General features: G+C 38.3%; 1 protein-coding gene across 3 annotated transcripts in view; it reads left to right on the top strand.

Annotated features, from left to right (window-relative positions):
• The window catches only part of VAMP7 (vesicle associated membrane protein 7), an 81,380-nt gene that overhangs the window by 519 nt on the left and 68,609 nt on the right, over positions 1-12,252 (top strand). The gene's annotated exons all lie outside the window — the stretch shown is intronic.

The raw sequence follows: 12,252 nt of genomic DNA, 5'->3' as shown, positions 1-12,252 counted from the left end.
AACCCTCTGCGAGCCCTTCCTCCAAGGCCCAGTGTTGTCATTTCTTCTTCCTCAGTTCAAATAGGAACTCTCTCTCTGCCCAGACTTATTTCCTCAGCGTCAGACCTGTATGGTGACGTTCTTGTTATTACTATTGGCCGATATTTAACAAACCAAACGCATACTAGACTTTTGAGGAAATGCTTTACACCTCCCTCCTCCATAACCCTCACAAACAGTTACCTTTATGTTTTATGAATTGCTTTCAGCTACCTGTAACTTCATGGTCTCATCCTTGAGCCCAGAGGATACTGTCATGTTTGGGACATTCTTTCACTTTGAATAACTGTGACTGAAAGCAGAGCCACTCATATGTTTTACAAACATTTATTGAACAGCTAATATGAGCTAGACGCTGTTCTAACTGCAGGAGATATAGCTGGTAATAAGATAGATCGCTACTCTCAGTAGCTTACTTATTTGTGAGTGTGTGGAAGGGGCAAACAGGAAGAATCAAGATGATGTTATATGGTGGTGGTGGTGAATGCAAAATAGAACAGGTATTTTTTAATTGACAGGGTAATCTCCTGTCTTAAGAAAGTGACAAGGATTAGGTTGGGTCTCAGAGCATTAGCCCAAAAGAATATTTGCAATACCAACAAGAATATTCTTGATCTGAGACCAGATTTCAGGATTTTCATAAACATATCTTCTTTTTCTCCCATATAAATGATTGTTCTTCATTCTTCTGTCTCTTCCAAGGTTATTGCATCACAATTGGTGATTTTCTGTCATTTGCTTATTTCCTCCCTGAGAAGAGTTGAGGACTGCATTACTCTCAGCTCAACTCATTTATCTTACTTAGGGAGATAGCTTGATAATCAAAATATTGTTCTTGCCAGGTCCTACTGGATATAAAGTTATCTACCATTTATGTGTGTGTATGAAAGTCACTCAGATGTGTCCAACTCTTTGTGACCCCATGAAGCGCACCAGGCTCCTCTGTCCATGGAATTCTCCAGGCAAGGATATTGGAGTGGGTAGCCATTCCCTTCTCCAGGGAGTCTTCCCCTCCCAGGGATTGAACCTGGGTCTCCAGCATTGCAGGCAGATTCTTTACCATCTGAGCCACCAGGGAAGCCCCCATAAAACCAAAAGATGCTCAGTGTTTATTAATTTATTAACTATTTGAGGGATTATTATATGTAAGGCACTGTGCTGGGTCTTGAGAACCTAGTTAGGATAAAACATACACTTTGACCTCTCTTCCAAGAAGAAATAATTGTATACTGAGGAAATTCCCAATATACATTCTGACAGCTGCATTTTTTTTTTCATTGTCCAAGATGAGATAATCACAAGAAATCTTCTGAGCAGTTGTGTACGTTCTTAGATTATTCACTCTTAAATTTTATTGCATTTATTTGTTTCTTTCTGTCTTCCATATTGTACTCTGGCTCCGTTGAGTATAGCTATCCTTTCTCACTGGTCTTCATGCCTCCAATGTCTGCTATACTGAGTGCTTAGAACATGTGTTGAACTGAAATCAAAAGACTATTTGAGCAAATACAAAGTACTTAATTTATGCAAGGCCTTGTTTTTACATATGGCCATTATCCTTATCCCTAAATCATCTCATTTGCCAAATGCCGACCGTTCCATCTCATCCAGCTAGTTCATGAACCTTCTCTAGCATGTTCTCACTTCTCTGCCTTCTCTTGTTCCATGCAGTGTGCTCAGTCGCTTCAGTTGCATCCCACTCTTCATGACCCCATGGACTAGCCCACCAGGCTCCTCTGTTCATGGGATTCTCCAGGCAAGAATACCGGGGTGGGTGGCCATACCCTCCTCTAGGGGATCTTCCCCACCTAGGGATCGAATCCGGGCCTCTTGTGTCTCATGTATTGGCAGGCAGGTTCTTTACCACTAGCACCACCTTCCTGAGCACCTTCCATGTCTCCCTGCATTTAATTTAATGGGCCAGTTTAACAGTATGGCACATGATACAAGGGTGGAAAATTTAATTTTCTTAACATATACTCTGTGAAACATCCTGCTAATAAACTGTTGTAAGGATTAAACATAATACATCTCCATGCAGTAATACAATTAATGATATGGAATGCTTTCTTTTGATTTAGCATTGGCCATTACCAGGCACTATGTGGCAAGTTAATTTTTCTGTTTCTTTGTTCTGTTTGAATAGTTGCACTACCTTTATTCATATAGCACATTGTAATTACTTGGTTTCCACTTGATACAGACACCTTTCAGTATTATTTTCTGCTTAGCTTGAGATAGTTTATGTGTTAATGTTATTTTTCCACACTGTCATTTTCAGACTATCAGATAAAAGTCTCAGCTCTTGTAAATCATTACTGCAAGAGATAAATTTTGTCTCTATAACAGATTTAAAAACACAGCAGGAATACAAGAGTGCTTGAGTCATGATTGTCATTATGATTTTAGGATATGCCAACCTAATAGCAGCCAGACATGCTTCCAGTACATTAAAAATTAAGCACTGTTATTTTAGGGAATTTCTTGGCACCTATGCCTTTGTAATTCAAACGCAGCACTGAATTGTGTGCCATCACTCATTTAATGGGTATATGTGTAGATAATCCAGGATACTTTATATATTTTTAATGTTATCAAAATAAAAATAAGAGAATTAAAAAAATTCTCTAACACCTAGATTTGAGTGTGAGAAACACCGACTGATCCTTTTTCAATACTCAGTTCTCTGAAAACAACTTCAACTTCAATTTGAAGATGCTTCCACTGAGGTGGAGCATTTATATTGTTGCTGTGCTATTTTGTTAGCATTTTTTAAAAATACAAGCAGCCTCTTACTTATAAATTGATATAACCCAAAAATTCCTTTGTAAGATTTTTGAAAGTCTGGATGCATTTTTTTCTATACATAAGGGTATTCATGACATTTCGCTTGTTAGGTCAACCAGTTGCATCTAATATAACCTTTAATTTAATGGACTGAAAGACCTTCACCACAATTTCTAATAATTCCTCTATGAGAAAAAACTGCATTCAGAATTCTCACTTGGATTCCCCAATAGTATATCTTTTTTTTGGGAGGGGGGGGTAACCCCAGCAACTGAACCAAAAATGTCCTTTCCTTGGAACTTTCTAGGCAGAAGAAACAGGTCTTTTTAATTGGAGGTTGCCCTTCTGGTCCATTGTTCTAAGGACATGCCACTAATATGATTAAGGAAAGGGATTAGATAGAGGTTTTTGAGAGGTCAGGGAGGCAAGTTGGGGTGATAATGAATATGTAGAGGGGGGAGACTAGGAATGATTTGGGAGGAATGGTGAGTTTCCAAGATGCGGGTTTGTTGTGTCCTCAAAAAACATGTGTTGAATCCTGATGACCCCTGCTACCAGTGAATGGGACCTTATTTGGACATAGGGTCTTTGCAGATATAATTAAGATGTAAGTTAAAATGAGGTCATACTGAAGTAGGTGTCCTTATGAGAAGAGATACAGAGACTCGCATGTGAAGACATGGATGCAGCAAAGAACACCAAGGATTTCTGGCAAACCACCAGAAACTAGGAAGAGACAGGGAAGGATTCCCCCCTACAGATTTTAGAGGGAACGTGCACCTGCCAACATCTTGATTTGGGGCTTCTGGTGTCTAGAACTATAAGACAATAAATTTCTGTTGTTTTCAACTTTGCATCTTTTGGTATTTTGTCACAGAAGCCCCAGGAAACTCATTCAGGATTCTTAGCAGAAATGTAGTGGAATAGGGTTAATGGCTGTGGGACTAACCAAGGAGTGAGTAAGAGAACAGGGGAGAACTGTGGTAAGACGACTTTCCTTTATATTCCATTATCTTTTTTTTTCTCTTCTTTCTATGGCTTAGAATTTAATTCTTTTTCTTCTTGACTATGATCTTATATAGTGCTTTATCATTTATCGGTCATTCACATACTCCTCATTATTAGCAGAACCATGTTTTCTGACTTCATATGCAATATTCTTTGTACCATAGTTGTTTCCATTATCCCAGTATTCCTTTAGATATTACAGATTCTGTTGAAAGAGGATTGTAGTGGGGGTACAATCAAGTGAGACTTGATTATAGGTGTGAGTTTTAGCAATATAGGAGAGAATAAGAAATGCTTGTTAGTGACATCTGAGAGGAAAAAAAGTTTCTGTGGCTTTCTACCCAGTATGTAATAGTCAGGCATTTTTAAAATTGAGGACTTTTTTAATTGACTAAAATGCTGTATGCATAGCTTCCATAGCTATCCTTATATTCACTGTTCCTAGTTATACTCCAAATAATGTCATCCCCCTTCTAGGTGATTTGTTATGCTTGTGCTTAGTTGCTCAGTCATGTCCGACTCTTTTGCGACCATATGGACTGTGACCTGCCAGGTTCCTCTGTCAATGGAATTTCCCAGGCAAGGATACTGCAGTGGGTTGCCATGTCTTCCTTCAGGGGATCTTCCCGACCCAGGGATGGAACCCTTATCCCCTGTGTCTCCTGCATTACGGATGGATTCTTTACCTGCAGAGCCATTGGATCACACTTTATATAAACTTGAAGATTGCTGTCACATTCCATCTAAGTCTTTTTTATGTTTAATATTTCTAGTTCCTCTAGCCATTTTTCGGGTGTCTCACCATACTTTGCACTTCTGTCTAGTCTTAATAGACTGTCCCAGAATTGAACTCAGTATTACGCATGCGTTCTAACCAACACAGGGTATAATGGCAAGAGTACTTAAAGAGATCAAGACACTCTGTTACTTAATGTAATTTTAAGATTTCATAAGCATAAACATTTTAAGCAATTACCTCATAACCCTTCATAAAGAACTTATGGTCCACTAAGACCCTAGATATCTTTGTATTGTTGCTAAACTCAGTTTTCTTCTTGAAGGCTGCTACTTTTTAATCTTTGTCTCAGGAACCATATGATTTGTCATCTCTGTTTATCTTTTGTGTTTTTGTTCCACTCCACAGCATGTATCTTTGACCCTTGCCAATGGACTCCTTCCTTGTAAAAATTCAGTTACTGTTTTACAGTCTTAATACTGTCTATCAGTGAACAGAGCTGGGAGGTGACACTTGTTCCTTCTTGAAGTTTTTTTTTTTTTTTTTCCCCCTTTGGCTTCAAGATCACCACACTTTCCTGGCTTTCCTCTCACTTTCCTGGTTGGTCCTCCTCTGTCTTCTTTGTGGGTCTCTATTCATCTACCTTTGCCTCAACTATTTGGTATACCTTGGGTTTTGTCTTCGGTTTTTCCCTCAGCTTTAGTTATGCCTTTTGTTTTTTTCTGTATGCAATGTGTCTTCAGCAGAGAATGCATGTTTAATATGGCAGGTCTAGATGAGCTTATCTAGGGGTAAGAGAGTGCAGAACCAATCCCCATGGGAAGTCAGCATTTAGAGGTCAGTTAAAGGAGGATTCAGCAGGGAGACAGAAGGAGCAGCCAGACCTGTAGGAGTGTTTCCAGAAGGAGGGTTATTTAGCTTTGTTGAGTACTCTTGAGAGATCAATTGAGGTGAGAATAGAGACGTGAATACAGAATTTTGCTATGTAGAGACTGTCGGTGATCTTCACAGGCATGGTTTTCTAGAGTGTTGAGAGCAAAAGCCAGATTATAGGAAGCTGAAGAACTACAAGGAGATAGAGATGCAGTGATAGTGTGTAAATGATTTTAAGAAATGGAGCAGTACCTGGAGCATGTTAGAGGGTCAGATAAGGCTTTTTTGAAAAACATTAATTAATTTATTTTAATTAGAGGCTAATTGCTTTACAATATTGTAGTGGTTTTTGCTATACATTGACATGAATTAGCCATGGGTGTGCATGTGTTCCCCATCCTGAATGCCCCTCCCACCTCCCTCCCCATCCCATCCCTCAGGGTCATCCCAGTGCACTGGCCCTGAGCTCCCTCTCTCATGCATCACACCTGGACTGGTGGTCTATTTCACATATGATAACATACATGTTTCAGTGCTATTCTCTCAGATCATCCCACCCTCGCCTTCTTCCACAGAGTCCAAAAGTCTGTTCTTTACATCTGTGTCTCTTTTGCTGTCTCGCATATAGGGTCATTGTTACCATCTTTCTAAATTCCACATATATGTGTTAATATACTATATTGGTGTTTTTCTTTCTGACTTACTTCACTCTGTATAATAGGCTCCAGTTTCATCCACCTCATTAGAACTGATTCAAATGCATTTTTTAATAGCTGAGTAATATTCCATTGTGTACCACAGCTTTCTTATCCATTCATCTGCTGATGGACATCTGGGTTGCCTCCATGTCTTAGCTATTGTAAACAGTGCTGCAGTGAACATTGGGGTACATGTGTCTCTTTCAATTTTGGTTTCCTCGGTGTGTATGCACAGCAGTGGGATTGCTGGGTCGTATGGCAATTCTATTTCCAGTTTTTTAAGGAATCTCCACACTGTTCTCCATAGTGGCTGTACTAGTTTGCATTCCCACCAACAGTGAAAGAGCGTTCTCTTTTCTCCACATGCTCTCCAGCATTCGTTGTAGACTTTTTGATAGCAGCCCTTCTGACCGGCCTGAGATGGTACCTCATTATGGTTTTGATTTGCATTTCTCTGATAATGAGTGATGTTGAGCATCTTTTCATGTGTTTGTTAGTCTTATTTGGAGAAATGTCCGTTGAGTTCTTTGGCCCATTTTTTGATTGGGTCATTTATTTTTCTGGAATTGAGCTACAGGAGCTGCTTGTATATTTTTGAGATTAATTCTTTGTCAGTTGCTTCGTTTGCTGTATTTTCTCCCTTTCTGAAGGCTGTATTTTCACCTTATAGTTTCCTTTGTTGTGTAAAACTTTTAAGTTTAATTAGGTCCCATTTGTTTATTTTTGCTTTTATTTCCATTACTCTGGGAAGTGGGTCATAGAGGATCCTGCTGTGATTTATGTCGGAGAGTGTTTTGTCTATGTTTTCCTCTAGGAGATTTATAGTTTCTGGTCTTACATTGAGATCTTTAATCCATTTTGAGTTTATTTTTGTGTATGGTGTTAGAAAGTGTTCTAGTTTCATTCTTTTACAAGTGGTTGACCAGTTTTCCCAGCACCACTTGTTAAAAGAGATTGTCTTTTCTCCACTGTATATTTTTGCCTGTCAAAAATAGGTTGTCCATAGGTGCATGGATTTATCTCTGGGCTTTCTATTTTGTTCCGTTGATCTATATTTATGTCTTTGTGCCAGTACCATACTGTCTTGATGACTGTAGCTTTCTTTGTAGTATAGTCTGAGGTCAGGCAGGTTGATTCCTCCAGTTCCATTGTTCTTTCTCAAGATTGCTTTGGCTATTTGAGGTTTTATGTATTTCCATACAAATTGTGAAATTATTTGTTCTAGTTCTGTGAAAAATACCGTTGGTAGCTTGATAGGGATTGCATTGAATCTATAGTTTGCTTTGGGTAGTATACTCATTTTCACTTAATTGATTATTCTGATCCATGAACATGGTATATTTCTCAATCTATTTGTGTCATCTTTGATTTCTTTCATCAGTGTTTTATAGTTTTCTATATATAGGCCTTTGGTTTCTTTATGTAGATTTATTCCTAAGTATTCTTTTTGTCCCAGTGGTGAATGGAATTTTTCCTTAATTTCTCTTTCTGTTTTTTCATTGTTAGTATATAGGAATGCAAGGGATTTCTGTGTGTTAATTGTATATCCTGCAACTTTACTATATTCATTAGTTAGCTCTAGTAATTTTCTGGTGGTGTCTTTAGGGTTTTCTATGTAGAGGATCATGTCATCTGCAAACAGTGAGAGTTTTACTTCTTCTTTTACAATCTGGACTCCTTTTATTTCTCTTTCTTCTCAGATTGCTGTGGGTAAAACTTCCAAAATTATGTTGAATAGTAGTGGTGAGAGTGGGCACCCTTGTCTTGTTCCTGACTTTATGGGAAATGCTTTCATTTTTTTACCATTGAGGATAATGTTTGCTGTGGGTTTATCATATATGGTTTTTATTATGTTGATGTATATTCCTTCTGTGCCTGGTTTCTGGAGGGTTTTTGTCCTAAATGGATGTTGAATTTTGTCAAAGGCTTTCTCTGCATCTATTGAGATAATCATATGGTTTTTATCTTTCAATTTGTTAATGTGGTGTATCACATTGATTGATTTGTGAATACTGAAGAATCCTTGCATCGCTGGATAAAGCCCACTTGGTCATGATGTATGATCTTTTTAATATGTTGTTTCTGTATGATTCTGTTTGCTAGAATTTTGTTGAGGATTTTTGCATGTATGTTCATCAGTGATATTGGCATGTAGTTTTCTTTTTTTGTGGCATCTTTGTCTGGTTTTGGTATTAGGGTGATGGTGGCCTCAGAATGAGTTTGGAAGTTTACCTTCCTCTGCAGTTTTCTGGAAGAGTTTGAGTAGGATAGGTGTTAGCTCTTCTCTAAATTTTTGGTAGAATTCAGCTGTGAAGCTTTCTGGTCCCAGGCTTTTCTTTGTTGGAAGATTTTTGATTCCAGTTTTGTTTTCTGTGCTAGTGATGGGTCTGTTAAGATTTTCTATTTCTTCCTGGTTCAATTTTGGAAGGTTATACTTTCTAAGAATTTGTCCATTTCTTCCAAGTTGTCTATCTTATTGTCATATAGTTGGTAATAGTAGTCTCTTATGATCCTTTGTATTTCTGTGTTGTCTGTTGTGATTTCTCCATTTTCATTTCTAATTTTGTTGATTTGATTTGTCTCCCTTTTTTTCTTGATGAGTCTGGCTAATGGCTTGTCTATTTTATTTATCCTTTCAAAGAACTAGCTTTTAGTTTTGTTGATTTTTGCTATATTATCCTTTGTTTCTTTTTTATTTATTTCTGCCCTAATTTTTTTTGTTGGTTTTGTTTTTTCCTTTATTTTTACTAGTTGGAGGCTAATTACTTTACAATATTGTAGTGGTTTTTGCCATACATTGACATGAATCAGCCATGGATTTACATGTGTTCCCCATCCTGAACCCCCCTCCCACCTCCCTCCCCATCCCATCCCTCTGGGTCATCCCAGTGCACCAGCCCTGAGCACTTGTCTCATGCATCCAATCTGGACTGGCGATCTGTTTCACACTTGATAATATACATGTTTCAATACTATTCTCTCAGATCATCCCACCCTCACTTTCTCCCATGGAGTCCAATCAAAACCTCAGTGAGAAAAAAAAAAAAAAACAAAAAAAAAAAAAGCAAAAAAAAAAGCCTCAATGAGGTACCATTACACGCCAGTCAGAATGGCTGCTATCTGAAAGTCTACAAGCAATAAATGCTAGAGAGGATGTGGAGAAAAGGGAACCCTCTTACACTGTTGGTGGGAATGCAAACTAGTACAGCCACTATGGAGAACAGTGTGGAGATTCCTTAAAAAACTGGAAAAAGAACTGCCATATGACCCAGCAATCCCACTCCTGGGCATACACACCGAGGAAACCAGATCTGAAATAGACATGTGTACCCCAATGTTGATCGCAGCACTGTTTATAATAGCCAGGACATGGAAGCAACCTAGATACCCATCAGCAGACGAATGGATAAGAAAGCTGTGGTACATATACACAATGGAATATTACTCAGCCATTAAAAAGAATTCATTTGAATCCGTTCTAATGAGGTGGATGAAACTGGAGCCCATTATACAGAGTGAAGTAAGCCAGAACGAAAAACACCAATACAGTATTCTGCCCTAATTTTTATGATTTCTTTCCTTCTACTAGCCCTGGGGTTCTCATTTCTTCTTTTTCTAGTTGCTTTAGGTATAAAGTTAGGTTGTTTATTTGATTTTTCTCTTCTTTCTTAAGGTAAGCTTGTATTGCTAAGAACCTTCCCCTTAACACTGCTTTTACTGAGTCCCTTAGGTTTTGGGTTGTTGTGTTTTCATTTTTGTTTGTTTCTATGCATATTTTGATTTCTTTTTTGATTTCTTCTGTGATTTGTTGGTTATTCAGAAGCATGTTGTTTAGCCTCCATATGTTTGTATTTTTAACAGTTTTTTTTTTCTGTAGTTGACATCTAATCTTACCACATTGTGATCAGAAAAGATGCTTGAAATGATTTCAATTTTTTTGAATTTACCAAGGCTAGATTTATGGCCCAGGATGTGATCTGTCCTGGAGAATGTTCCGTGTGCACTTGAGAAAAAGGTGAAATGCATTGTTTTGGGGTGAAGTGTCCTATAGATATCAATTAGGTCTAAGTGGTCCAATGGATCGTTTAAAGTTTGTGTTTCCTTGCTAATTTTCTGTTTAGTTGATCTATCTATAGGTGTGAGTGGGGTATTAAAGTCTCTGACTATTATTGTATTACTGTTGATTTCCCCTTTCACACTTGTTAGCATTTGCCTTACATATTGCAGTGCTCCTATGTTGGGTGCCTATATATTTATAATTGTTATATCTTCTTCTTGGTTTGATCCTTTATCATTATGTAGTGTCCTTCTTTGTCTCTTTACATGATCTTTATTTCACAGTCTATTTTATTTGATATGAGTATTGCTACACCTGCTTTCTTTTGGTCTCCCTTTGTGTGAAATATCTTTTTTCAGCCCTTCACTTTCAGTCTGTATGTGTCCCTTGTTTTGAAGTGGGTCTCTTGTAGACAGCATATATAGGGGTCTTGTTTTTGTATCCATTCAGTCAGTCTTTGTCTTTTGGTTGGGGCATTCAACCCATTTACATTTAGGGTAATTATTGATAAGTAGAATCCCTTTGCCGTTTACTTTGTTGTTTTGGGTTTGAGTTTATAAACCTTTTCTTTGTTTCCTGTCTATAGAAGATCCTTTAACATTTGTTGAAGAGCTGGTTTGGTGGTGCTGAATTCTCTCAGCTTTTGCTTGTCTGTAAAGCTTTGATTTCTCCTTCATATTTGAATGAGATCCTTGCTGGGTATAGTAATCTGGGTTGTAGGTTTTTCTCTTTCATCACTTTAAGTATATCCTGCCATTCCCTTCTGGCTTGAAGAGTTTCCATCGAAAGATCAGCTGTTATCCTTATGGGGATCCCCTTGTGTGTTATTTGTTGCTTTTCCCTTGCTGCTTTTAATTTGTGTTCTTTGTGTTTGATTTTTGTTAATTTGATTAATATGTGTCTTGGGGTGTTTTGCCTTGGGTTTATCCTATTTGGGACCCTCTGGGTTTCTTGGACTTGGGTGGCTATTTCCTTCCCCATTTTATGGACGTTTTCAACTATTATCTCCTCAAGTATTTTCTCATGGCTTTTCTTTTTGTCTTCTTCTTCTGGGACTTCTGTGATTTGAACGTTGGGGCGTTTAACATTGTCCCAGAGGTCTCTGAGGTTGTCCTCATTTCTTTTAATTCTTATTCCTTTTTTCCTCTATGCTTCATTTAATTCCACCATTCTATCTTCCACCTCACTTATTCTATCCTCTGCCTCAGTTATTCTACTGTTGGTTCCCTCCAGGTGCTTTTGACCTCAGTTTTCATTATTCATTATTGATTGACTCTCTTTTATATCTGCTAGGTCCTTGTTAAACATTTCTTGCATCTTCTCAATCCTTGTCTCTAGTGTATTTGTCTTTAACTCCATTTTGTTTTGAAGATTTTGGGTCATCTTTACTGTTATTATTCTGAATTCTTTTTCAGGTAGATTCCCTGTCTCCTTCTCTTTTGTTTGGTTTGGTGGGCATTTATCATGTTTCTTTACCTGCTGACTATTCCTCTCTGCCTTTTCATTTTGTTTAGATTGCTGTGTTTGGGGTGGCCTTTCAGTAGGCTGGAAGTTTGTGGTTCCTTTTTATTGTGGAGGTTCCTCCCTGTGGGTGGGGTTGGACTAGTGGCTTGTCAAGGTTTCCTGGTTAGGGAAGTTTGCATCTGTGTTCTGGTGGGTGGAGCTGGATTTCTTCTCTCTGGACTGCAATGAAGTGTCCAGTAGTGAGTTTCGAGGTGTCTATGGGTTTGGTGTGACTTTTTGCCCCCTGTATATTAATGCTTAGGGTTATGTTCCTGCATTGCTGGAGAATCAGTGCGGTATGTCTTACTCTGGAATTTGTTGGCTCTTGGGTGGAGCTTGGTTTCAGTGTAGGTATGGCGGCTTTTGGATGAGCTCTTGTCGATTAATGTTCCCTGAAGTCAGGAGTTCTCTGGTGTTCTCAAGTTTTGGATTTAAGCCTCCTGCCCCTGGCTTTCAGTCTTATTCTTACAGTAGCCTCAAGACTTCTCCATCCACACAGCACTGATGATAAAACATCTAGGTTAATGGTGAAAAGATTCTCCACAGTGGGG

Source organism: Dama dama, chromosome X (assembly GCF_033118175.1).
Source record: "Dama dama isolate Ldn47 chromosome X, ASM3311817v1, whole genome shotgun sequence".
NCBI lineage: Eukaryota > Metazoa > Chordata > Mammalia > Artiodactyla > Cervidae > Dama > Dama dama.
The sequence above is the reverse complement of the archived record's forward strand: the minus strand, read 5'-3'. Positions and strand labels throughout refer to the sequence as shown.